Source organism: Phyllobates terribilis, unplaced genomic scaffold, assembly GCF_046119375.1.
Source record: "Phyllobates terribilis strain yellow unplaced genomic scaffold, ASM4611937v1 Scaffold_2__4_contigs__length_985480577, whole genome shotgun sequence".
NCBI lineage: Eukaryota > Metazoa > Chordata > Amphibia > Anura > Dendrobatidae > Phyllobates > Phyllobates terribilis.
Genome location: NW_027362762.1, coordinates 175,271,313 through 175,297,414, shown reverse-complemented (window position 1 = coordinate 175,297,414; position 26,102 = coordinate 175,271,313).

Genomic DNA, 26,102 nt, shown 5'->3' with positions numbered 1-26,102 from the left:
GCCGTGCATCCTCATGCTGTATCTTCGGAGCACCGTGTGGCCTCATCCTGTATCTGGGGAGCACCGTGCGGCCTCATGCTGTATATAGGAATCTACGTGCGGCCTCCTGGTGTATCTGGGGAGCTATGTGAGGCCTCACACTGGACTTAGGGAGCTACGTGCGGCCTTACACTGGACATAGGGAGGTACGTGCGGCCTCACACTGGACATAGTGAGCTACGTGCGGCCTCATACTGTATCTGGGGAGTGCCGTGCGGCCTCATTCTGTATCTGGGGAGCGCCGTGCGGCCTCATGCTTTATCTGGGGAGCGCTGTGCGGCCTGGGGAGCAGCGTGCGGCCTCATGCTGTATCTGGGAGCGCCGTGCGGTCTCATGCTGTATCTGGGGAGTGCCGTGCAGCTTCATGCTGTATCTGGGGAGCGCCGTGCGGCCTCATGCTGTATCTGGGGAGTGCCGTGCAGCCTCATGCTGTATCTTCGGAGCGCCGTGTATCCTCATGCTGTATCTTCGGAGCGCCGTGCGGCCTCCTGCTGTATCTTCGGAGCGCCGTGCGGCCTCATGCTGTATCTCGGGAGCGCCATGCGGCCTCATGCTGTATATAGGAAGCGCCGTGCATCCTCATGCTGTATCTTCGGAGCACCGTGTGGCCTCATCCTGTATCTGGGGAGCACCGTGCGGCCTCATGCTGTATATAGGAATCTACGTGCGGCCTCCTGGTGTATCTGGGGAGCTACGTGAGGCCTCACACTGGACTTAGGGAGCTACGTGCGGCCTCACACTGGACATAGTGAGTGAGCTATGTGCGGCCTCATACTGTATCTGGGGAGCGCCGTGCGGCATCATGCTTTATCTGGGGAGCGCTGTGCGGCCTGGGGAGTGGCGTGCGGCCTCATGCTGTATCTGGGAGCGCCGTGCGGTCTCATGCTGTATCTGGGGAGCGCCGTGCCGCTTCATGCTGTATCTGGGGAGCACCGTGCAGCCTCATGCTGTATCTGGGGAGCGCCGTGCGGCCTCATGCTGTATCTGGGGAGTGCCGTGCGGCCTCATGCTGTATCTGGGGAGCGCCGTGCGGCCTCATGCTGTATCTTCGGAGCGCCGTGCATCCTCATACTGTATCTTCAGAGCGCCGTGCGGCCTCAAGCTGTATCTTTGGAGCGCTGTGCGGCCTCATGCTGTATCTGGGGAGTGCTGTGCTACCTGAGGAGCACCGTGTGGCCTCATGCTGTATCTGGGGAGCGCCTTGCGGCCTCAAGCTGTATCTGGGGAGCACCGTGCAGTCTCATGCTGTATCTGGGGAGCGCCATGTGGCCTCATGCTGTATCTGGGGAGCGTCGTGCGGCCTCATGCTGTATCTGGGGAGCACCGTGCGGTCTCATGCTGTGTCTGGGGAGCGCCGTGCGGCCTCATGCTGTATCTGGGGAGCGTTGTGCGGCCTCATGCTGTATCTGGAAGCGCCGTGCGGTCTCATGCTGTATCTGGGGAGTGCCGTGCAGCCTCATGCTGTATCTTCGGAGCGCCGTGTGTCCTCATGCTGTATCTTCGGAGAGCCGTGCGGCCTCATGCTGTATCTTTGGAGCGCTGTGCGGCCTCATGCTGTATCTCGGGAGCGCCATGTGGCCTCATGCTGTATATAGGAAGCGCCGTGCATCCTCATGCTGTATCTTCGGAGCACCGTGTGGCCTCATCCTGTATCTGGGGAGCACCGTGTGGCCTCATGCTGTATATAGGAAGCTACGTGCGGCCCCCTGGTGTATCTGGGGAGCTACGTGAGGCCTCACACTGGACTTAGGGAGCTACGTGCGGCCTTGCACTGGACATAGGGAGGCACGTGTGGCCTCACACTGGACATAGTGAGCTACGTGCGGCCTCATACTGTATATAGATGGCTACGTGCGGCCTCATACTGTATATAGGTGGCTACATGCGGCCTCATAATGTATGTTGTTGACTACATGCGGCCTCAAACTGTATATAGATGGCTACGTGTGGCCTCATACTGTATATAGATGGCTACGTGCAGCCTCATACTGTATATAGTTGGCTATGTGCTGCCTCATACTGTATATGGGAGGCTACATGGTGCTCACACTGTATCTAGGAGGCTATATGGGGGCTCATACTCAGACTTGGGCCTAGCTTCGTGTCTGGTGTGTTGAGCCTCCCTTCTCGCATTTGAGCTGCCCTCCTCAGTTCTCGCACCATTTCTCGTGTGCTGGGCCATCCCTCTCAGGTCTGGCCCCGTGTCTGGGGTGTGAGGTCGCCTACCTCGGACCTGGCCTTGTTTCTGGGGTGTGGGGCCACCCGCCTCGGGTCTGTCCCTGTGTCTGGTGTATAGGGCCGCTCGCCTCGGGTCTGACCCCGTGTCTGACCCCGTGTCTGGTGTATTGGGCCTCCCACCTCGGGTATGGCCCTGTGTCTGGTGTGTTGGACCGCCTGCCTTGGGTATGGCCACGCGTCTGGTTTGTTGGGCCGCCCACCTCGGGTCTGGCCTCGTGCCTGGTTTGTTGGACTGCTCGCCTCAGGTCTGGGCCCGTGTGATGGGCCACCCGCCTCGGGTCTGGCCCTGTGTCTAGGATGTTGGGCTGTATACCTCGGATCTGGCCCCATGTCTATGGTGTGGAGCTGCCCGCCTTGGACCTTGCTTCATGTCTGGGGTGTGGGGCTGCCCCCGTGTCTGGTGTGTTGGGCCGCCCGCCAAAGGTCTGGCCCCCTGTTTGGTCCCGTGTCTGGTGTGTTGGGCCGCCCACATCAGGTGTGGCCCCATGTCTGCTGTGTTGGGCAGCCTGACTCAGGTCTGGCCCTGTGTCTGGGGTGTGGGGCCGCTCGACTCGGGTCTGGTTCCTTTTCTGGGGTGTGAGGCCGCCTGCTTCGGGTCTGGTCCCGTGTCTGGGGTGTCAGGCCGCCTGCCTCGGGTCTGACCTCATGTCTGGGCCGCCAACCTCGGATCTGACCCTGTGTCTGGTGTGTTCGGCAGTCCGACTCGGGTCTGGCCCCGTGTCTGGGGTGTGGGGCCGCTTGCCTCGGGTCTGGCCTTGTTTCTGGGGTGTGGGGCCACCCGCCTCGGGTCTGGCTCCTTGTCTGGTGTATTGGGCCCCCTGCCTCGGGTCTGACCCGTTGTCTGGTGTATTGGGCCTCTCTCCTCGGGTATGGCCCCATGTCTGGTGTGTTGGGCCGCCCGCCTCGAGTCTGGCCTCGTGCCTGGTCTGTTGGGCCACCTGCCCTGGGTATGGCCCTGCGTCTGGTTTGTTGGGCTGCCTTCCTCTGGTATGGCCCCGTGTCTGGGGTGTGAGGCCGCCCACCTCTGGTCTTGCCCCATTTCTGGTGTGTTAGGCCGCCCACCTAGGGTCTGGCCCCATGTCTGCTGTGTTGGGCTGCCCGCCTTGGGTCTGGCCCCATGTCTATATTGTGGACCTGCCCGCCTCGGACCTTGCTTTATGTCTGGGGTGTTGGTCCGCCCGCCAAAGGTCTGTCCCCCTGTCTCGTCCTGTGTCTGGTGTGCTGGGCCGCCCCCCTTAGGTGTAGCCCCGTGTCTGCTGTGTTGGGCAGCCTGACTCGGGTCTGGCCCCGTGTCTGGGGTGTGGGGCTGCTCGACTCGGGTCTGGTTCCGTTTCTGGGGTGTGAGGCCGCCCAATTCGGGTCTGGGGTGTGAGGCTGCCTGCCTCAGGTCTGGCCCTGTGTCTGGGGTATGGGGCTGCCCACCTTGGACCTGGCCCCGTGTCTGAAGTGTGGGGCCACCCGCCTTGGGTCTGGCCCCGTGTCTGGGGTGTGGGGCCGCACGCCTCGGGTCTGGCCACATGTCTGTTGTTTTGGCTGCCCACCTTGGGTCTGGCCCCGTATCTGGGGTGTTGGGCTGCCAACAAAGGATCTGGCCCCTTGTCTGGTGTGTTGAGCAGCCCCACTTGGGTCTGGCCCCGTGTCTGGGGTGTGGGGCCGCTTGCCTCGGGTCTGGCCTTGTTTCTGGGGTGTGGGGCCACCCGCCTCGGGTCTGGCCTTGTTTCTGGGGTGTGGGGCCACCCGCCTCGGGTCTGGCCCCGTGTCTGGGGTGTGGGGCCGTCCACCTCGGGTCTGGCCTCGTGTCTGTTATGATGAGCCCTGGCCTTGGGTCTGGCCACGTGTCTGGGGTGTGGGGCTGCCTGCCTCAGGTCTGGCCCCGTGTCTGGTGTGTTGGGCCGCCCACCTCGGGTCTGGCTCCGTATCTGGGGTGTTGTGCCGCCAACCTCGGATATGGCCCCGTGTCTGGTGTGTTGAGCAGCCCGACTTGGGTCTGGCCCCGTGTCTGGCGTGTTTGGCCGCCCACCTCGGGTCTGGCCCCGTATCTGGGGTGTTGGGCCACCAACCTCGGATCTGACCGCGTGTTGGTGTGCTGAGCAGCCCGACTTGGGTCTTGCCCCATGTCTGGGGTGTGGGCCGCTTGCCTTGGGTCTGACCTTGTTTCTGGGATGTGGGGCCACCCGCCTCGAGTCTGGCCCCGTGTCTGGGGTGTGGGGCCGCCCGTCTCAGGTCTGGCCCCGTGTCTGTTGTGTTAGGCTGCCCGCCAAGGGTCTGGCCCCGTATCTGGGGTGTTGGGCCGCCAACCTCGGATCTGGCCCCGTGTCTGGTGTGTTGAGCAGCCCGACTTGGGTCTGGCCCCGTGTCTGGTGTGTTTGGCCGCCTACCTTGGGTCTGGCCCCTTATCTGGGGTGTTGGGCCGCCAACCTCGGATCTGGCTGCTTGTCTGGTGTGTTGAGCAGCCCGACTTGGGTCTGGCCCCATGTCTGGTGTGTGGGGCCGCTTGCCTCGGGTCTGGCCTTGTTTCTGGGGTGTGGGGCCACCTGCTTCGGGTCTGGCCCCGTGTCTGGTGTATTGGGCCGCCCGCCTCGGGTCTGACCCCGTGTCTGGTGTATTGAGCCTCCCGCCTTGGGTAGGCCCCAAGTCTGGTGTGTTGGGCCGCCCGTCTTGGGTATGGCCCCGTGTCTGGTGTGCCGGGCCGCCCGCCTCGAGTCTGTCCTCGTGCCTGGTCTGTTGGGACGCCTGCCTTGGGTATGACCCTGCGTCTGTTTTTTTGGGCTGCCTGCCTCTGGTATGGCCCCGTGTCTGGGGTGTGGGGCCGCCCACCTCTTGTCTCACCCCATTTCTGGTGTGTTGGGCCGCCCACCTCGGGTCTGGCCCCGTGTCTGCTGTGTTGGGCTGCCCGCCTTGGGACTGGCCCCATGTCTATATTGTGGACCTGCCCGCCTCGGACCTTGCTTCATGTCTGGGGTGTTGGGCTGCCCCCGTGTCTGGTTTGTTGGGCCGCCCGCCAAGGGTCTGGCCCCCTGTCTGGTCCCGTGTCTAGTGTGTTGGGCCGCCCAGCTTGGGTCTGGGCCCGTGTCTAGGATGTCGGGTCGTCAACTTCGGATCTGGCCCCATGTCTGGAGGTGCTGGGCCGCCCGCCTCATGTGTGGCCCCGTGTCTGCTGTGTTGTGCTGCCTGACTCGGGTCTGGCCCCGTGTCTGTGGTGTGGAGCCGCTCGACTCGGGTCTGGTTCCGTTTCTGGGGTGTGAGGCCGCCCGCTTCGGTTCTGGTCCCGTGTCTGGGGTGTGAAGCCACCTGCCTCGGGTCTGGCTTCGTGTCTGGGGTGTGGGGCCACTTTCCTCGGGTCTGGCCTTGTTTCTGGGGTGTGGGGCCGCCTGCCTCGGGTCTGGCGAGTTGTGCCTTTCGCTTTGGGTATGTCCCTGTGTCTGGTTTATTGGGCCGTCCGCCTCTGGTCTGGCCCCGTTTCTAGGATGTGGGGCCACCCGCCTCTTACCTGGCCCCAAGACTGGGGTGTGGGGCCATCTGCCTCAGACCTGGCCCAGTGCCTGGGGTGTGGGGCCGCTCGCCTCTGACCTGGCCCCGTGTCTGGGGTGTGGGGCCGCCCGCCTCTGACCTTGCCCCGTGTCTGGGGTGTGAGGCCACCCGCTTCGGGTCTGGTCACGTGTCTGGGGTGTGGGGCCACTCTCCTCAGACCTGGCCCAGTGCCTAGGGTGTGGGGCCGCTCTCCTCTGACCTGGCCCCGTGTCTCCCGTGTCTGGGGTGTGGGGCCGCCCGCCTCTGACCTTGCCCTGTGTCTGGCGCCACCCGCCTCGGATCTGGCCCCGTTTCTGGGGTGTGGGGCCGCCCACCTTGGGTCTGGCACCGTGTCTTGTGTGTTGGGCAGAGCGCCTCGGGTCTGGCCCTGTCTCCGTTATGTTGGGCCGTCTGCCTCGGGTCTGGCCCCATGTCTGGGTTGTGGGGCCGCCCTCCTCGGGTCTGGCCCCGTATCTGTTATGTTGGGCCGCCAGCCAAGGGTCTGGCCCCGTGTCTGTTGTGTTGGGCCGCCTGCCAAGGGTCTGGCCCTGTGTCTGGTGTGTTGGGCCGCCTGCCAAGGGCCTGGCCCCGTGTCTGGTGTGTTTGGCCAACCGCCTCGGGTCTGGCCCCGTATCTGGGGTGTTGGGCCGCCAACCTCGGATCTGACTCCGTGTCTGGGGTGCTGGGCCAACCGCCTCAGGTCTGGCCCCGTGTCTGGTGTGTTGGGCAGCCTGACTCGGGTCTGGCCTCATGTCTGGAGTGTGGGGCCGCTTGCCTCGGGTCTGGCCTCGTTTCTGAGGTGTGGGGCCACCCGCCTCGGGTCTGGCCCTGTGTCTGTTGTATTGGGCCGCCCGTCTCGGGTGTGACCCGGTGTCTGGTGTATTGAGCCTCCCGCCTCGGGTATGGCCCCGTGTCTGGTGTGTTGGGCCGCCTGACTCAGGTATGGCCCCGTGTCTGGTGTGCCGGGCCCCCCGCCTTGAGTCTGGCCTTGTGCCTGGTCTGTTTGGCCATCTGTCTTGGGTATGGCCCTGCGTCTGGTTTATTGGGCTGCCCGCCTTGGGTATGGCCCCGTGTCTGGGGTGTGGGGCCGCCCGCCTTGGGTATGGCCCCATGTCTATGGTGTGAGGCTGCCCGTCTCGGACATTGCCTCATGTCTGGGGTGTGGGGCTGCCCCCATGTCTGGTGTGTTGGGCCGCCCGCCTCGGGTCTGGGCCCGTGTGATGGTGTGTTGGGCCACCCACCTCGGGTCTGGCCCCGTGTCTATGATGTTGGGCCGTCAACCTCGGATCTGGACCCGTGTCTGGGGGTGCTGGGCCGCCCGCCTCAGGTGTGGCCCCGTGTCTGCTGTGTTGGGCAGCCTGACTCGGTTCTGGCCCCGTGTCTGGGGTGTGGGGCCTCCCGCCTCTGACCTGGCCATGTGTCTGGGGAGTGGGACAGCCCACCTCTTACCTGGCCCCATGTCTGGGGTGTGGGGCCGCCCGCCTCAGGTCTGGCACTGTGTCTGGTGTGTTGTGCTGCCCGCCTCGGACCTGGCCCCATGTCTGGGGTGTGGGATTGCCCACCTCGGACCTGGCCCCGTGTCTGACGTGTGGGGCCACCCGCCTTGGGTCTGGCCCAGTATCTGGGATGTGGGGCTGCCCGCCTCGGGTCTAGCCCCTTGTCTAGGGTGTGGGTCTGCCCGCCTCGGTTCTGGTCCCTTGTCTGTTATGTTGGGCCACCCGCCTCGGGTCTGGCCCAGTATCTGGGGTGTGGGGCCATCCGCCTCGGGTCTGGCCCTTGTCTGTTATGTTGGGCCGCCCGCCTCGGGTCTGGCCCCGTGTCTGGGGTGTGGGGCTGCCCGCCTAGGGTCTGGCCCCGTGTCTGTTGTGTTGGGCCGCCCACGAAGGGTCTGGCCCCGTGTCTGGTGCGCTGGGCCGCCCGCCAAGGGTCTGGCCTTGTGTCACGCCCCGTGTCTGGTGTGTTTGGCCGCCCGCCTCAGGTCTGGCCCCGTGTCTGGTGTGTTGGGCAGCCCGACTCGGGTCTGGCCCCGTGTCTGGGGTGTGGGGCCGCTTGTCTCGGGTCTGGCCTTGTTTGTGGGGTGTGGGGCTAGCTGCCTCGGTTCTGGCCCTGTGTCTGGTGTATTAGGCCACCCTCCTCGGGTCTGATCCGGTGTCTGGTGAATTGAGCCTCCCGCCTCAGGTATGGCCTCATGTCTGGTGTGTTGCGCCGCCTGCCTCGGGTATGGCCCCGTGTCTGGTGTGCCGGGCCTCCCGCCTCGAGTCTGGCCTCGTGCCTGGTCTGTTGGGCCGCCTGCCTTGGGTGTGGCTCCACGTCTGGTTTGTTTGGCTGCCCGCCTCGGGTATAGCCTCGTTTCTGAGGTGTGGGGCCACCCGCCTCGGGTCTGGCCCTGTGTCTGGCCCCATGTCTGGTGTGTTTGGCCGCCCACCTCGGGTCTGGCCCCATATCTGGGGTGTTGTGCCGCCAACCTCGGATATGGCCCCGAGTCTGGTGTGATGAGCAGCCTGACTTGGGTCTGGCCCCGTGTCTGGCGTGTTTGGCCGCCCACCTCGGGTCTGGCCCCATATCTGGGGTGTTGGGCCACCAACCTCGGATCTGACCGCGTGTTTGGTGTGTTGAGCAGCCCGACTTGGGTCTGGCCCCGTGTCTGGGATGTGGGGCCACTTGCCTTGGGTCTGGCCTTGTTTCTGGGGTGTGGGGCCGCCCGTCTCGGGTCTGGCCCCGTGTCTGGTGTGTTTGGCCGCCCACCTTGGGTCTGGCCCCGTATCTGGGGTGTTGGGCCGCCAACCTCGGATCTGGCCGCTTGTCTGGTGTGTTGAGCAGCCCGACTTGGGTCTGGCCCTGTGTCTGGGATGTGGGGCCGCTTGCCTCGGGTCTGGCCTTGTTTCTGGGGTGTGGGGCCACCCGCCTCGGGTCTGGCCCCGTGTCTGGTCTATTGGGCCGCCCGCCTCAGGTCTGACCCCGTGTCTGGTGTATTGGGCCTCCCGCTTTGGGTATGGCCCCATGTCTGGTGTGTTGGGCCGCCCGTCTTGGGTATGGCCCCGTGTCTGGTGTGCCGGGCCGCCCGCCTCGAGTCTGTCCTCGTGCCTGGTCTGTTGGGACGCCTGCCTTGGGTATGACCCTGCGTCTGTTTTTTTGGGCTGCCTGCCTCTGGTATTGCCCCGTGTCTGGGGTTTGGGACCGCCCACCTCGGGTCTCGCCCCATTTCTGGTGTGTTGGGCCGCCCACCTCGGGTCTGGCCCCGTGTCTGCTATGTTGGGCTGCCCTCCTTGGGTCTGGCCCCATGTCTATGGTGTGGAGCTGCCCGCATCAGACCTTGCTTCATGTCTGGGGTGTGGGGCTGCCCCCGTGTCTGGTTTGTTGGGCCGCCCGCCAAGGGTCTGGCCCCCTATCTGGTCCCGTGTCTTGTGTGTTGGGCCGCCCAGCTTGGGTCTGGGCCCATGTCTAGGATGTTGGATCGTCAACTTTGGATCTGGCCCCATGTCTGGAGGTGCTGGGCCGCCCGCCTCATGTGTGACCCCGTGTCTGTTGTGTTGGGGTGCCTGACTCGGGTCTGGCCCCGTGTCTGTGGTGTGGAGCCGCTCGACTCGGGTCTGGTTCCGTTTCTGGGGTGTGAGGCCGCCCGCTTCGGTTCTGGTCCCGTGTCTGGGGTGGGAGGCCGCCTGCCTTGGGTCTGGCCTCGTGTCTGGGGTGTGGGGCCACTTTCCTCGGGTCTGGCCTTGTATCTGGGGTGTGGGGCCGCCCGCCTTGGGTCTGGCGAGTTGTGCCTTTCGCTTTGGGTATGGCCCCGTGTCTGGTGAGTTGGGCCACCCGCCTCGGGTATGGCCCCGTGTCTGGTGTGTTGGGTCGCCTGCCTCCTTTATGGCCCCGTGCCTGGTCTGTTGAGCCGCCTGCCTCTGGTCTGGCCCCTTTTCTAGGGTGTGGGGCCACGCGCCTCTTACCTGGCCCCAAGTCTGGGGTGTGGGGCCGCCCGCCTCAGACCTGGCCCAGTGCCTGGGGTGTGGGGCCACTCGCCTCTGACCTGGCCCCGTGTCTCCCGTGTCTGGGGTGTGGGGCCGCCTGCCTCTGACCTTGCCCTGTGTCTGGGGTGTGGGGCTGCCCGCCTCTGACCTTGCCCTGTGTCTGGGGTGTGGGGCCGCCCGCCATGGTTCTGGCACCGTGTCTTGTGTGTTGGGCAGCCCGCCTCGGGTCTGGCCCAGTGTCTGTTATGTTGGACCATCCGCCTTGGGTCTGGCCCCGTGTCTGGGGTGTGGGGCCGCCCGCCTCAGGTCTGGCCCCGTGTCTGTTATGTTGGGCCGCCAGCCAAGGGTCTGGCCCCGTGTCTGTTGTGTTGGGCCGCACGCCAAGGGTCTGGTGTTTCCCTGTCTGGTGTGTTGGGCCCCCCGCCTCAGGTCTGGGCCCGTGTCTAGGATGTTGGGCCGTCAACCTCAGACCTGGCCCAGTGCCTGGGGTGTGGGGCCACTCGCCTCTGACCTGGCCCCGTGTCTCCCGTGTCTGGGGTGTGGGGCCGCCTGCCTCTGACCTTGCCCTGTGTCTCGGGTGTGGGACTGCCCGCCTCTGACCTTGCGCTGTGTCTGGGATGTGGGGCCGCCCGCCATGGTTCTGGCACCGTGTCTTGTGTGTTGGGCAGCCCGCCTCGGGTCTGGCCCAGTGTCTGTTATGTTGGACCATCCGCCTTGGGTCTGGCCCCGTGTCTGGGGTGTGGGGCCGCCCGCCTCGGGTCTGGCCCCGTGTCTGTTATGTTGGGCCGCCAGCCAAGGGTCTGGCCCCGTGTCTGTTGTGTTGGGCCACACGCCAAGGGTCTGGTGTTTCCCTGTCTGGTGTGTTGGGCCCCCCGCCTCGGGTCTGGGCCCGTGTCTAGGATGTTGGGCCGTCAACCTCGGATCTGGCCCCACGTCTGGGGATGCTGGGCCGCCCTCCTCAGGTGTAGCCCCGTGTCTGCTGTGTTGGGCAGCCTGACTCGGGTCTGGCCCCGTGTCTGGGGTGTGGAGCCGCCCGACTCGGGTCTGGTTCCGTTTCTTGGGTGTGAGGCCGTCCTCTTCGGTTCTGGTCCCGTGTCTGGGGTGTGAGGCCGCCTGCCTCTGGTCTGGCCTCGTGTCTGGTGTGTGGGGCCACTTTCCTAGGGTGTGGCCTTGTTCTGGGGTGTGGGGCCGCCTGCCTCGGGTCTGGCGAGTTGTGCCATTCGCTTTGGGTATGTCCCCGTGTCTGGTTTATTGGGCCGTCCGCCTCTGGTCTGGCCCCGTTTCTAGGATGTGGGGCCACCCGCCTCTTACCTGGCCCCAAGTCTGGGGTGTGGAGACACCCGCCTCAGACCTGGCCCAGTGCCTGGGGTGTGGGGCCGCTCGCCTCTGACCTGGCCCCGTGTCTGGGGTGTGGGGCCGCCCGCCTCTGACCTTGCCCCGTGTCTGGGGTGTGAGGCCACCCGCTTCGGGTCTGGTCACGTGTCTGGGGTGTGGGGCCACTCGCCTCAGATCTGGACCAGTGCCTAGGGTGTGGGGCCGCTCTCCTCTGACCTGGCCCCGTGTCTCCTGTGTCTGGGGTGTGGGGCCGCCCGCCTCTGACCTTGCCCTGTGTCTGGCGCCACCCGCCTTGGATCTGGCCCCGTTTCTGGGGTGTGGGGCCGCCCACCTTGGGTCTGGCACCGTGTCTTGTGTGTTGGGCAGAGCGCCTCGGGTCTGGCCCCGTGTCTGTTATGTTGGGCCGTCCGCCTCGGGTCTGGCCCCATGTCTGGGATGTGGGGCCGCCCTCTTCGGGTCTGGCCCCATGTCTGTTATGTTGGGCCGCCAGCCAAGGGTCTGGCCCCGTGTCTGTTCTGTTGGGCCGCCTGCCAAGATTCTGGCCCTGTGTCTGGCGTGTTGGGCCGCCCTCCAAGGGCCTGGCCCCGTGTCTGGTGTGTTTGGCCAACCGCCTCGGGTCTGGCCCCGTATCTGGGGTGTTGGGCCGCCAACCTCGGATCTGGCTCCGTGTCTGGGGTGCTTGGCCACCCGCCTCAGGTCTGGCCCCGTGTCTGGTGTGTTGGGCAGCCTGACTCGGGTTCTGGCCTCATGTCTGGAGTGTGGGGCCGCTTGCCTCGGGTCTGGCCTCGTTTCTGAGGTGTGGGGCCACCCGCCTCGGGTCTGGCCATGTGTCTGTTGTATTGGGCCGCCCGCCTCGGGTCTGACCCGGTGTCTGGTGTATTGAGCCTCCCGCCTCGGGTATGGCCCCGTGTCTGGTGTGTTGGGCCGCCTGACTCAGGTATGGCCCCTTGTCTGGTGTACCGGGCCACCCGCCTCGAGTCTGGCCTTGTGCCTGGTCTGTTTGGCCGTCTGCCTTGGGTATGGCCCTGCGTCTGGTTTATTGGTCTGCCCGCCTTGGGTATGGCCCCGTGTCTGCGGTGTGGGGCCGCCCGCCTTGGGTCTGGCCCCATGTCTATGGTGTGAGGCTGCCCGTCTCGGACATTGCCTCATGTCTGGGGTGTAGGGCTGCCCCCATGTCTGGTGTGTTGGGCCGCCCGCCTCGGGTCTGAGCCCGTGTGATGGTGTGTTGGGCCACCCACCTCTGGTCTGGCCCCGTGTCTATGATGTTGGGCCGTCAACCTCAGATCTGGACCCGTGTCTGGGGGTGCTGGGCAGCCTGACTCGGTTCTGGCCCCATGTCTGGGGTGTGGGGCCTCCCGCTTCTGACCTGGCCATGTGTCTGGGGAGTGCGACAGCCCACCTCTTACCTGGCCCCATGTCTGGGGTGTGGGGCCACCCGCCTCAGGTCTGGCACCGTGTCTGGTGTGTTGGGCTGCCCGCCTCGGACCTGGCCCCGTGTCTGGGGTGTGGGACTGCCCGCCTTGGACCTGGCCCCGTGTCTGAAGTGTGGGGCCACCCGCCTTGGGTCTGGCCCAGTATCTGGGATGTGGGGCTGCCCGCCTCAGGTCTAGCCCCTTGTCTAGGGTGTGGGTCTGCCCGCCTCGGTTCTGGTGCCTTGTCTGTTATGTTGGGCCACCCGCCTCGGGTCTGGCCCAGTATCTGGGGTGTGGGGCCATCCGCCTCGGGTCTGGCCCATGTCTGTTATGTTGGGCCGCCCGCCTCGGGTCTGGCCCTGTGTCTGGGGTGTGGGGCTGCCCGCCTAGGGTCTGGCCCCGTGTCTGTTATGTTGGGCCGCCCACCAAGGGTCTGGCCCCGTGTCTGGTGCGCTGGTCCGCCCGCCAAGGGTCTGGCCTTGTGTCACGCCCCGTGTCTGGTGTGTTTGGCCGCCCGCCTCAGGTCTGGCCCCATGTTTGGTGTGTTGGCCAGCCCGACTCGGGTCTGGCCCCGTGTCTGGGGTGTGGGGCCGCTTGCCTTGGGTCTGGCCTTGTTTGTGGGGTGTGGGGCTTGCTGCCTCGGTTCTGGCCCTGTGTCTGGTGTATTAGGTCGCCCTCCTCGGGTCTGATCCGGTGTCTGGTGTATTGAGCCTCCCGCCTCAGGTATGGCCCCATGTCTGGTGTGTTGGGCCACCCGCCTCGGGTATGGCTCCGTGTCTGGTGTGCCGGGCCGCCCGCCTCGAGTCTGGCCTCGTGCCTGGTCTGTTGGGCTGCCTGCCTTGGGTGTGGCTCCACGTCTAGTTTGTTTGGCTGCCCGCCTCGGGTATGGCCCCATGTCTGGGGTGTGAGGCCACCCACCTCGGGTCTCGCCCCATTTCTGGTGTGTTGGGCCACCCGCCTCGGGTCTGGCCCCGTGTCTGCTGTATGGGGCCGCCCGCCTCGGGTCTAGCCCCGTGTCTATGGTGTGGGGCCGCCCGCCTCGGACCTTGCCTCATGTCTGGGGTGTGTGGCTGGCCGCCTCGGACCTGGCCCCGTGTCTGGGGTTTGGGGCCACCCGCCTCGGACCTGGCCCCATGTCTGGGGCAGCCCGCCTCACACCTGTCCCCGTATTTCGGGTGCGGGGCCGCCCGCCTTGGGTCTGGCTCCGTGTCTGGTGTGTTGGGGTGCCCGCCGCGGGTCTGGCCTCGTGTCTGGGGTGTGGGGCTGCCCGACTCGGACCTGGCTCCATGTCTGGCATGTGGGGCCACCCCCCTTTGTCCTGGCCCCGTGTCTGGGGTGGGGGGCCGCTCGTCTTTGACCTGGCCCCACCCACCTCGAGTCTGGCTCCATATCTGGGGTGAGGGGCCGCCCGCCTCGGATCTAGCCCCGTATTAGGGGTGTGGGGCCGCCCGCCTCGGATATGGCTCCTTGTCTGGTGTATTTGGCCGCCCGCCTCGGCTCTGGCCCTGTGTCTGGTGTGTTAGGCACCCGCTTTAGGTCTGGCCCCCTGTGTGGTGTGTTGAGCCGCCCGCCTCGGGTCTGGCCCTGAGTCTGGTGTGTTGGGCTGCCCGACAAAGGTCTGGCCCCGTGTCTGGTGTGTTGGGCCGCCCGCCTTGGGTCTGCCCCCGTGTGTTGGGCCGCCCGCCTCGGGTCTGGCTCTGTGTCTGGTGTGTTGGGCTGCCCGGCTCGGGCCTGGCCTAACATCTGATGTATTGAACCCTCCGTTTCGAGTTTTGGCCGCCCTCCTCGGGTCTTGCCCCGTTTCTGGTGTGTTGGGCCTCCCACCTAGGGTCTGGCCCCGTGTCTGCTGTGTTGGGTAGCCCGCCTCGGGTCTGGCCCTGTGTCTGGTGTGTAGGGTTGCCCACCTTGGACCTGGCCCCATGTCTGGGGTGTGGGGCCACCTGCCTCTGACCTGGCCCCGTGTCTGGGGTGTGAGGCTGCCCGCCTCGGACCTGGCCCTGTGTCTGGGATATAGCACCTCCCGCCTCTGACCTGGCCCCGTGTCTGGGGTGTGAGGCTGTGCACCTCGGGTCTGGACCCATGTCTACTGCGTTGGGCCGCCTGCCTTGGGCCTGGCCCCGTGTCTGCTGCTTTGGGCTGCCCGCCTCGGGTCTGGCCCCATGTCTGTTGCGTTGGGCCGCCCGCGTCGGTTCTGGCCCCCTGTCTGCTGCGTTGGGTTGCCCGCCTCAGGTCTAACCCCGTGTCTGCTGTGTTGGTGTTGGGCCACTTGCCTCGGGTCTGGCCCTGTGTTTCCAGCGTTGGGCCACTCGCCTCGGGTAAAGCCCCGTGTCTGGTGTGTTGGTGTTTGGCCGTCAGCCTCGGGTCTGGCCCTGTGTCTTCAGCATTGGGCCACCCATCTTGGGTCTGGCCCTGTGTCTGCTGCATTGAGCCCCCAGCCTCGGATCTGGCTCCGTGTCTTCTGCGTTAGGCGGCCCACCACGGGGCTTGCCTTGTGTCTGCTGCGTTAAGCCGCCCGCCTCGGGTCTGGCTCTGTGTCCGCTGCGTTGTGGCCACCCTCATCGGGTCTGGCCCATTGTCTGTTGCATTGGGCGGCCCACTTCGGGTCTGGCCTTGTATCTGCTGCGTTGGCTCGCCCTCCTCGGGTATGCCCCTGCTGTTTCTCGTGTGTTGGGCTGCCCGCCACGGGTCTTGCCTTGTGTCTGCTGCTTTGAGCCGCCCGCCTCAGGTCTGGACCCATGTCTGCTGCATTGGCCCGCCCGCCTCGGGTCTGGCCATTTGTCTGCTGCGTTGGGCCACCGGCCTCGGATCTGGCCCCATGTCTGCTGCGTTGGGCTGCCCGCCTCAGTTCTGGCCCTATGTCTGCTGCTTTCTGCTGCCCGCCTCGTATCTGGCCCCGTGTCTGCTGCGTTAGGCCTCCCGCCTCGGGTCTGGCCCCATGTCTGCTACGTTGTGCCGCCCGCGTCGGTTCTGGCCCTCTGTCTGGTGTGTTGGTGTTGGACCGCATGCCTTGGGTCTGGCCCCCGTGTTTCCAGCATTGGGCCGCCCATCTTGGGTCTGGCACAGTGTCTAGTACCTTGGTCCGCCCGCCTCGGGTCTGGCCTCGTGTCTGCTGTGTTGGGCGGCCTGCCACGGTTCTGACACGTGTCTGCTGCGTTAGGCCACCAGCCTCGGGTCTGGCCTTGTGTCTGCTGCGTTGGGCTTCCCCCCTCGGGTCAGGCTCCATGTCTGCTGCGTTGGGGCCGCCCGATTCGGGTCTGGCCCCCTGTCTGTTGCGTTGGTCCGCCCGCCTCGGGTCTGGCCTTGTGTCTGCTGCGTTGGGCTGCCTGCCTCGGGTCTGCCCCCACCGTTTCTGGTGCGTTTGGCCACCTGCCACGGGTCTGGCCCCATGTCTGTGGCGTTGGGCCGCCTACCTTGGGTCTGGCCCCGTGTCTGCTGCATTTGGCCGCCCGCCTCGGGTCTGGCCCCCTATCTGGTGTGTTCGTGTTGGGCCGCCCACCTCGGGTCTGGCCCCCGTGTCTCTAGCATTGGGAGGCCCATCTTGGGTCTGGCCCAGTGTCTGTTGCGTTGGTGCTGCCCGCCTCGGGTCTGGCCCCCTGTCTGTTGCATTGGGCCGCCTGCCTCGGGTCTGGCCTTGAGTTTGCTGCGTTGGTCTGTCCACTGCGGGTCTGGCCCCGTGTCTGCTGCGTTGGGCCGCCAGCCTCGGGTCTGGCACTGTGTCTGGTGCCTTGGGCTGCCCGCCTCGGGTCCGGCCTCGTGTCTGCTGTGTTGGGCGGCCCGCCATGGTTCTGGCCCCATGTCTGCTGCGTTAAGCCACCAGCCTCGGGTCTGGCCTTGTGTCTGCTGCGTTGGGCTGTCCCCCTCGGGTCTGGCTCCATGTCTGCTGCGTTGGGGCCGCCCGCCTCAGGTCTGGCCCCCTGTCTGTTGCGTTGGGCTGCCCGCCTCGGGTCTGGCCTTGTGTCTGCTGTGTTGGGCTGACCACCTCAGGTCTGACCCCGCCATTTCTGGTGCGTTTGACCACCTGACACGGGTCTGGCCTCAAGTCTGCTGCGTTGGGCCGCCTGCCTTGGGTCTGGCCCCGTGTCTGCTGCGTTGGGCCGCCCATCTTGGGTCTGGCCCAGTGTCTGCTGCATTGGGCCGCCTGTGTCGGTTCTGGCCCCCTGTCTGCTGCGTTGGGTTGCCCGCCTCAGATCTAACCCCGTGTCTAGTGTGTTGGTGTTGGGCCACCCGCCTCGGGTCTGGCCCCTCATTTCCAGCGTTGGGCCGCTCGCCTCGGGTCTAGCCCCGTGTCTGCTGTGATGGTGTTTGGCCATCAGCCTCGGGTCTGGCCCCGTGTCTACAGCATTGGGCCGCTCATCTTGGGTCTGGCCCAGTGTCTGTTGAGTTGGGGCTCCCCACCTCGGGTCTGGCCCCCTGTCTGTTGCTTTTGGCCGCCCGCCTCGGGTTTGGCCTTGTGTCTGCTGCGTTGGGCTACCCGCCTTCGGTCTGCCCCTGCCGTTTCTGCTGCGTTTGGCCGCTCGCCGCGGGTCCAGCTCCATGTCTGCTGCATTGGGGCCGCCCGCCTCGGGTCTGGCCCCCTGTCTGGTGTGTTGGTGTTGGGCTGCCCACCTCGGGTCTGGCCCCCGTGTCTCTAGCATTGGGCGGCCCATCTTGGGTCTGCCCCAGTGTCTGTTGCATTGGTGCTGCCCGCCTCGGGTCTGGCCCCCTGTCTGTTGCGTTGGGCCGCCCGCCTCGGGTCTGGCCTTGTGTCTGCTGCGTTGATCTTCCCGCTGCGGGTCTGGCCCTGTGTCTGCTGCGTTGGGCCGCCAGCCTCGGGTCTGGACCTGTGTCTGGTGCCTTGGGCCGCCCGCCTCAGGTCTGGCCCCGTGTCTGCTGCGTTAGGCAACCAGCCTCGGATCTGGCCTTGTGTCTGCTGCGTTGGGCCGTCCCCCTCGGGTCTGGCCCACTGTCTGTTGCGTTGGGCCGCCCGCCTCGGGTCTGGCCTTGTATCTGCTGCGTTGGGCTGCCCGCCTCGGGTCTGCCCCCGCCATGTCTGGTGCGTTTGGCCACCTGCCACGGGTCTGGCCCCATGTCTGCTGCGTTGGGCCGCCTGCCTTGGGTCTGGCCCCGTGTCTGCTGCGTTGGGCCCCCGCCTCGGGTCTGGCCCCGTGTCTGCTGCGTTGGGCCGCCCGTGTCGGTTCTGGCCCCCTGTCTGCTGCGTTGGGTTGCCCTCCTCAGGTCTAACCCCGTGTCTGGTGTGTTGGTGTTGGGCCGCCCGCCTCGGGTCTGGCCCCGTGTTTCCAGTGTTGGACCACTCGTCTCGGGTCTGGCCCCGTGTCTGGTGTGTTGGTGTTTGGCCGTCAGCCTTGGGTGTGGCCCTGTGTCTCCAGCATTGGGCCGCAAATCTTGGGTCTGGCCCAGTGTCTGCTGCATTGAGCCCCCTGCCTCGGATCTGGCTCCGTGTCTTCTGCGTTAGGTGGCCCACCACGGGGCTTGCCTTGTATCTGCTGCATTTAGCCGCCCGCCTCGGGTCTGCCTCTGTGTCCGCTGCGTTGGGGCCGCCCTCATCGGGTCTGGCCTATTGTCTGTTGCATTGGGCAGCCCACCTCGGGTCTGGCCTTGTGTCTGCTTCGTTGGCTCGCCCGCCTCGGGTATGCCCCCACCGTTTCTCATGTGTTGGGCTGCCCGCCACGGGTCTTGCCTTGTGTCTGCAGCTTTGAGCCGCCCGCCTCAGGTCTGGACCCATGTCTGCTGTGTTGGGCCGCCCGCCTCGCGTCTGCCCATTTGTCTGCTGCGTTGGGCCACCGGCCTCGGCTCTGGCCTTATGTCTGCTGTCTTGGGCTGCCCGCCTCAGTTCTGGCCCTATGTCTGCTGCTTTCTGCTGCCCCCCTCTGATCTGGCCCCGTGTCTGCTGCGTTAGGCCTCCTGCCTCAGGTCTGGCCCCGTGTCTACTGCGTTGGGCCACCCGCCTCGGGTCTGGCCCCATGTCTGCTGCGTTGTGCCGCTCGCATCGGTTCTGGCCCCCTGTCTACTGCGTTGGGTCGCCCGCCTCTGGTCTAACTCCGTGTCTGTTGTGTTGGGCCTCCCGTCTCAGGTCTGGCCCCATGTTTCCAGCGTTGGGCCGCCCGTCTCGCATCTGGCCCCGTGTCTGGTGTGTTGGTGTTGGGCCGCCCGCCTCGGGTCTGGCCCCATGTCTCCAGCATTGGGCCGCCCATCTTGGGTCTGGCCCTGTGTCTGCAGTATTGAGCCGCCAGCCTCGGATCTGGCTCCGTGTCTTCTGCGTTCGGCCGCCCGCCTTGGGTCTGGCTTTGTATCTGCTGCGTTGGGCCGCCCGCCTATGGTCTGGCCCCGTGTCCGCTACGTTGGGCCATTCACGTCGGTTCAGGCCCCCTGTCTGCTTCCTTGGGTCGCCCGCCTCAGGTCTAACCCCATGTCTGGCGTGTTGGTGTTGAGCCGCCCGCCTCGGGTCTGGCCCTGTGTTTCCAGCGTTGGTCCGCCCTCCTCGGGTCTGGCCCCATGTCTGCTGTGTAGGTGTTGGGCAGCCAGCCTCGGGTCTGGCCACGTTTCTCCAGCATTGGGTCGCCCATCTTGGGTCTGGCCCAGTGTCAGCTGCATTGAGCCGCCTGCCTCGGGTCTGGCCACGTTTCTCCAGCATTGGGTCGCCCATCTTGGGTCTGGCCCAGTGTCTGCTGCATTGGGCCGCCCGACTCGGGTCTGGCTCTGTGTCTGCTGAGTTGGGGCCGCCCGCCTCGGGTCTGGCCCCGTGTCTGCTGCGTTGGGCTGTCCGCGTCAGTTCTGGCCCCCTATCTGCTTCATTGGGTCGCCCGCCTCGGGCCTATCCCCATGTCTGGTGTGTTGGTGTTGAGCCACCCGCCTCGGGTCTGGCCCTGTTTTTCCAGCGTTGGGCCGCCCACTTCGGGTCTGGCCCCATGTCTGGTGTGTTGGTGTTGGGCCGCCCGCCTCGGGTCTGGCCCCGTTTCTCCAGCATTGGGCCGCCCATCTTGGATCTGGCCCACTGTCTGCTGCATTGGGCCGCCTGCCTCGGATCTGGCCCCGTGTCTGCTGCGTTAGGCTGCCCTCATCGGGTCTGGCCTTGTGTTTGCTGCGTTGGTCGCCCGCCTCGGGTCTGGCTCTGTGTCTGCTGCGTTGGGGCCGCCCGTCTCGGGTCTGGCCCCCTGTCTGTTGTGTTGGGCCACCCACATCGCGTGTGGCCCCATGTCTGCTGCGTTGGGTCGCCCGCCATTTGTCTGCTGCTTTGGGCCATCGGCAGGCCCCATGCCTTCTGTTGTTCCGCCCCCCTCGGGTCTGGCTCCATGTCTGCTGCTTTGGGGCTGCCAGCCTCGGGTCTGGCCTTGTGTCTGCTGCGTTTGGCTGCCCGCCTCGGGTCTGCCCCCACCGTTTCTGGTGCATTTGGCCGCCCGCCATGGGCATGGCCCCCTGTCTGTTGCGTTGGGCCTCCCGCCTCGGGTCTGGCCTTGTGTCTGCTGCGTTGTGACGTCCGCCGCAGGTCTGGCTCCGTGTCTGCTGCGTTGGGGCCGCCCTCCTGGTGTCTGGCCCCCCTGTCTGTTCTGTTGGTGTTGGGCCTCCCGCCTCAGGTCCTGCCCCATATCTCCAGCATTGGGCCGCCCATCTTGTGTCTGGCCTTGTGTCTGCTGCGTTAGGGATGTCCGCGTCGGGTCTGGCCCCCTGTCTGTTGTGTTGGGCAGCCCGCCTCGGGTCTGGCCTCGTGTCTGCGGCTTTGTGTAGTCCGCCTCGGATCTGCTGTGATGGGCTGCCCTCCTCCTTGTCTGTCCTTGTGTCTGCTGCTTTAGGCCACCCGCCTCGGGTCTGGCCTTGTGTCTGCTGCATTGGACTGCCCGCCTCGGGTTTGCCCCATGTCTGCTGCGTTGGGCCGCCTGCCTCTGGTCTGACACAAGGCCAGACATGAGGAGGGCAGCCTAATGTAGAATACACGGGGCTAGATCCGAGGCAGGCGGACCAATGCAGCAGACACTGGGCCACATCCAAGATGGGCGGCCCAATGCTGGAGAAACGGGGCCAGACCCGAGGCGGGCGGCCCAACACCAACACACCAGACATGGGGCCAGACCCGAGGTGGGCGGCCCAACGCTGGAAAAACAGGGCCAGAACCGAGGCGGGTGGCTCAACACCAACACACCAGACACGGGGTTAGGCCCGAGGCGGGCGACCCAATGAAGCAGATAGGGGGCCAGAACCGACGCGGATGGCCCAACGCAGCAGACATGGGGCCAGACCTGAGGCGGGCGGCCCCAACTCAGCAGACACAGAGCCAGACCCGAGTCTGGCGGCCCAACGCAGCAGACACAAGGCCAGACCCGAGGTGGGCGGCCTAACACAGAAGACACCGGGCCAGATCCGAGGCAGGCGGCCCAACGCAGCAGACAAAGTGCCAGACCCAAGATGGGCTGCCCAATGCTGGAGAACCGGGGCCAGACACGAGGCGTCCGGCCCAACACCGACACACCAGACATGGGGCCAGACCCGAGGCGGGTGGCCCAATGCTGGTAACATAGGGCCAGACCCAAGGCGGGCAGCTCAACACCAACATGCCAGACACGGGGTTAGACCCGAGGCGGGCGACCCAATGAAGCAGACAGGGATCCAAAACTGACGTGGACAGCCCAACGTAGCGGACACGGGGCCAGACCCGAGGATGGCGGCCCCAACTCAGCAGAAACAGAACCAGACCGGAGGCGGGCGGCCCAACGCAGCAGACACAAGACCAGACCCGAGAAGGGCGGTCTAACGCAGAAGACAGGGGGCCAGACCCGAGACGGGCGGCCCCAATGCAGCAGACACAGAGCCAGACCCGAGGCGGGCGAGCCAACATAGCAGACACAAGGCCAGATCCGAGGAGGGCAGAACGCAGAAGACACGGGGCCAGATCTGAGGCAGGCGGCCCAATGCAGCAGACACTGGGCCAGACCCAAGATGGGCGGCCCAATGCTGGAGAAACGGGGCCAGACCCGAGGCGAGTGGCCCAACACCAACACACCAGATATGGGGCCAGACCCGAGGTGGGCGGCCCAACGCTGGAAACACAGGGCCAGACCCGATGCGGGCGGCTCAACACCAACACACTAGACACGGGGTTAGGCCCGAGGCGGACGATCCAATGAAGCACACAGGGGGCCAGAACCGACACGGATGGCCCAACGCAGCAGACACGGGGCCAGACACGAGGCGGGCGGCCCAACTCAGCAGACACAAGGCCAGACCCGAGGCGGGCGGCCTAACGCCGAAGACACAGGCCAGATCCGAGGCAGGTGGCTCAACGCAGCAGACAAAGGGCCAGACGCGAAATGGGCGGCCCAATGCTGGAGAAACGGGGCCAGACCAGAGGCGGCCCAACACCAACACACCAGACATGGGGCCAGACCCGAGTCGGGCGGCCCAATGCTGGAAACACAGGGCCAGACCCGAGACGGGCGGCTCAACCCCAACACGCCAAACACGGGGTTAGACCCGAGGCGGGCGACCCGATGAAGCAGACAGTGGGCCAGAACCGACGTGGGCGGCCCAATGCAGCGGACATGGGGCCAGACCTGAGGCGGGCGGCCCCAACTCAGCAGACACAGAGCCAGACCCAAGGCGGGCGGCCCAATGAGCAGACACAAGGCCAGACCCGAGACAGGCGGCCTTACGCAGAAGACATGGGGCCAGATCCGAGGCAGGTGGCTCAATGCAGCAGACACAGGGCCAGATCCAAGATGGGCGGCCCAATGCTGGAGACATGGGGCCAGAACTCAGGCTTGCAGCCCAACATCAGCACACCAGACACGGGGCCAGACCCGAGACGGGCGGCCCAACGCTGGAAACATGGAGCCAGACCTGAGGTGGGAGGCCCAACACACCAGACATGGGGTTAGACCCGAGGCGGGTGACCCAACGCAGCAGACAGTGGGCCAGAACCGACGCGGGCGGCACAACGCAGCAGACATCGGGCCAGACCCGAGGGGGTAGGCCTATCACAGCAGACACGGGGCCAGATCCGAGGCGGGCAGCCGAAAGCAGCGGACATGGGGCCAGAACTGAGGCGGGCAGCCCAACGCAGCAGAAAAATGGCCAGACCCGAGGCGGACGGCCCAACGCAGAAGACATGGGTCCAAACGTGAGGCGGGCGGCTCAACGCAGCAGACACAAGGCAAGACTCGTTGCGGGCAACCCAACACACGAGAAACGGCGGTGGCAGACCCGAGGCGGGCGAGCCAACGCAGCAGACACAAGGCCAGACCCGAGGTCGGCGGTCCAATGCAACAGACAGGGGGCCAGACCCGATGCGGGCGGCCCCAACGCAGCAATCACAGAGCCAGACCCGAGGCGGGCGGCTCAACGCAGCAGACACAAGGCAAGCACCATGGTGGGCAGCCTAGTGCAGAAGAGACGGAGCCAGGTCCGAGGCAGGCGGCTCAATGCAGCAGACACTGGGACTGACCCAAGATGGGCGGCACAATGCTGGAGACACGGGGCCAGACCCGAGGCTGACGGCCCAACACCAACATACCAGACACGGGGCCAGACCCGAGGCGAGCGGCCCAACGCTGGAAACATGGGGCCAGACCCGAGGCGGGAAGCCCAACACCAACACGCCAGACACGGAGTTAGACCTGAGTCGGGCAACCCAACGCAGCAGACAGGGGGACAGAACCAATGCGGGCGGACCAACGCAGCAGACACGGGGCCAGACCCGAGGCGGGCGGCACAACACAGCAGACACGGGGCCAGACCCGAGGCAGGCGGCCCAACGCAGCAGACATGGGGCCAGACCCGTGGCAGGTGGCCAAACGCACCAGAAACGGCGGGAGCAGACACAAGGCGGGCAGCCCAACGCACCAGACACAAGGCCAGTCCTGAGGCGGGCGGCCCAACGCAACAGACAGGGGGCCAGACCTGAGGCGGGCGGCTCCAACACAGCAGACACGGAGCCAGACCTGAGGGGGACGTCCCAACGCAGCAAACACAAGGCGAGACCCGAGGCGGGTTGCCTAACGCAGCAGACACGGGGCCAGAACCGTGGCGGGCAGCCCATCACAGCAGATACAAGGCCAGATCCGAGGCGGGCAACACAACGCAGCAGAAACGAGGCCAGATCCGAGGCGGGCGGCCCAAGGCACCAGACACGGGGCTAGACTCGAGGCTGGCGGCCCAACACAGCAGACACAAGGCCAGACCCGAGGTGGGCGGCCCAACCCAACAGACAGGGGGCTAGACCCGAGGCGGGCAGCCCCAACGCAACAGACACTGGGCCAGACCCAAGATGGGCGGCCCAATGCTAGAGACATGGGGCCAGACCCGAGGCGGGCGGCCCGACACTAACACACCAGACAGGGGGCCAGATCCGAGGCCGGTGGCCCAACATAGCAGACAAATAGCTAGACCCGAGGTGGACGGCCCAACGCAGAAGACATGGGTCCAGACGTGAGGCGGGCAGCTCAACGCAGCAGACACAAGGCAAGACTCGTGGCGGGCAACACAACACATGAGAAACGGCGGGGGCAGACCTCGCAGCAGACACAAGGCCAGACCCGAGGTGGGCGGTCCAATGCAACAGACAGGGGGCCAGACCCGAGGCGGGCGGCTCAACGCAGCAGACACAAGGCAAGCACCATGGTGGGCAGCCTAACGCAGAAGACACGGAGCCAGATCCGAGGCAGGCTTCTCAATGCAGCAGACATTGGGACAGACCCAAGATGGGCGGCCCAACGCTGGAGACACGGGGCCAGACCCGAGGCTGACGGCCAAACACCAACACACCAGACACGGGGCCAGACCCGAGGCGAGCGGCCCAAAGCTGGAAACACGGGGCCAGACCCGAGGCGGGAGGCCCAACACCAACACACCAGACACGGGGTTAGACCTGAGGCGGGCAACCCAACGCAGCAGACAGGGGACCAGAACCGACGCGGGCGTACCAACGCAGCAGACACTTGGCCAGACCCGAGGCGGGCGGCCCAACACAGCAGACATGGGGCCAGACCCGAGGCAGGCGGCCCAACGCAGCAGACATGGGGCCGGACCTGTGGCAGGTGGCCAAACGCACCAGAAACGGCGGGAGCAGACACGAGGCGGGCAGCCCAATGCAGCAGACACAAGGCCAGACCCGATGCGGGCGGCCCAACACAACAGACAGGGGGCCAGACCCGACGCGGGCGGCCCTAACACAGCAGACACGGAGCCAGACCTGAGGGGGACGGCCCAATGCAGCAGACACAAGTCGAGACCCGAGGCGGGTGGAATAACGCAGCAGACACGGGGCCAGAACCGTGGCGGGCAGTCCATCACAGCAGATACGAGGCCAGATCCGAGGCGGGCTGCACAACGCAGCAGACACGAGGCCAGATCCGAGGCGGGCGGCCCAAGGCACCAGACACGGGGCGAGACCCGAGGCTGGCGGCCCAACGCAGCAGACACGGGGCCAGACCCGCAGCGGGCGGCACAACACAGCAGACAGGGGGCCAGAACCGAGGCGGGCAGCCCCAACGCAACAGACACTGGGCCAGACCCAAGATGCTCGGCCCAATGCTGGAGACATGGGGCCAGACCCGAGCCGGGCGGCCCAAAACCAACACACCAGACAGGGGGCCAGACCCGAGGCTTGCGACCCCAACGCAGCCGACACAGAGCCAGACCGAAGGCGGACGGCCCAACGCAGCAGACAGAGGGCCAGGCCAGTGGCGGGCGGCCAAACGCAGCAGAAACGGCAGGGGCAGAACTGAGGCGGGCAGCCCAGCGCAGCAGACAAAAGGCCAGACCCGAGTGGGCGACCCAACGCAGCAGACATGGAGCTAGACCCAAGGCGGGCGGAACAACACAGCAGGCATGGGGCCAGATCCGAGTCCGGCGGCCCAACGCAGCAGACAAGTGGCCAGGCCCGAGGCGGGCGACCCAACGCAGCAGACACAAGGCCACACCCGAGGCGGGCGGTCCAACGCAACAGACAGGGGGCCAGACCCGAGGTGGGCGGCCCCAATGCAGCAGACACAGAGTCAGACCCCAGGCGGGTGGCCCAAAGCAGCAGACCCAAGGCCAGAACCGAGGAGGGCGGCATAACGCAGGAGACACAGGGCCAGATCCGAGGCAGGCGGCCCAATGCAGCAGACACTGGGCCAGACCCAAGATGGGCGGCCCAATGCTGGAGAAACGGGGCCAGACCCGAGGCGGGCGGCCGAACACCAACACACCCGACATGGGGCCAGACGGTGGAAACACAGGGCCAGACCCGAAGCGGGAGGCCCAACACCAACACACCAGACATGGGGCCCGACCCGAGACGGGCGGCCCAACGCAGCAGACACTTGGCCAGACCCAAGGCTGGGGGCCCATCACTGGAAACACAGGGCCAGACCCGAAGTGGGAGGCCCAACACACCAGACACGGGGTTAGACCCGAGGCGGGCAACCAAACGCAGAAGACAAGGGGCCAGAACCGACACAGGCGGCCTAACGCAGAGGACACGGGGCCAGATCCGAGGCAGGTGGCCCAAAGCAGCAGACACAGGGCCAGACCCAAGATGGGCGGCCCAATGCTGGAGACATGGAGCCAGACCTGAGGCGGCCGGTCCAACACCAACACACCAGACATGGGGCCAGACCCAAGAAGGGCGGCCCTACGC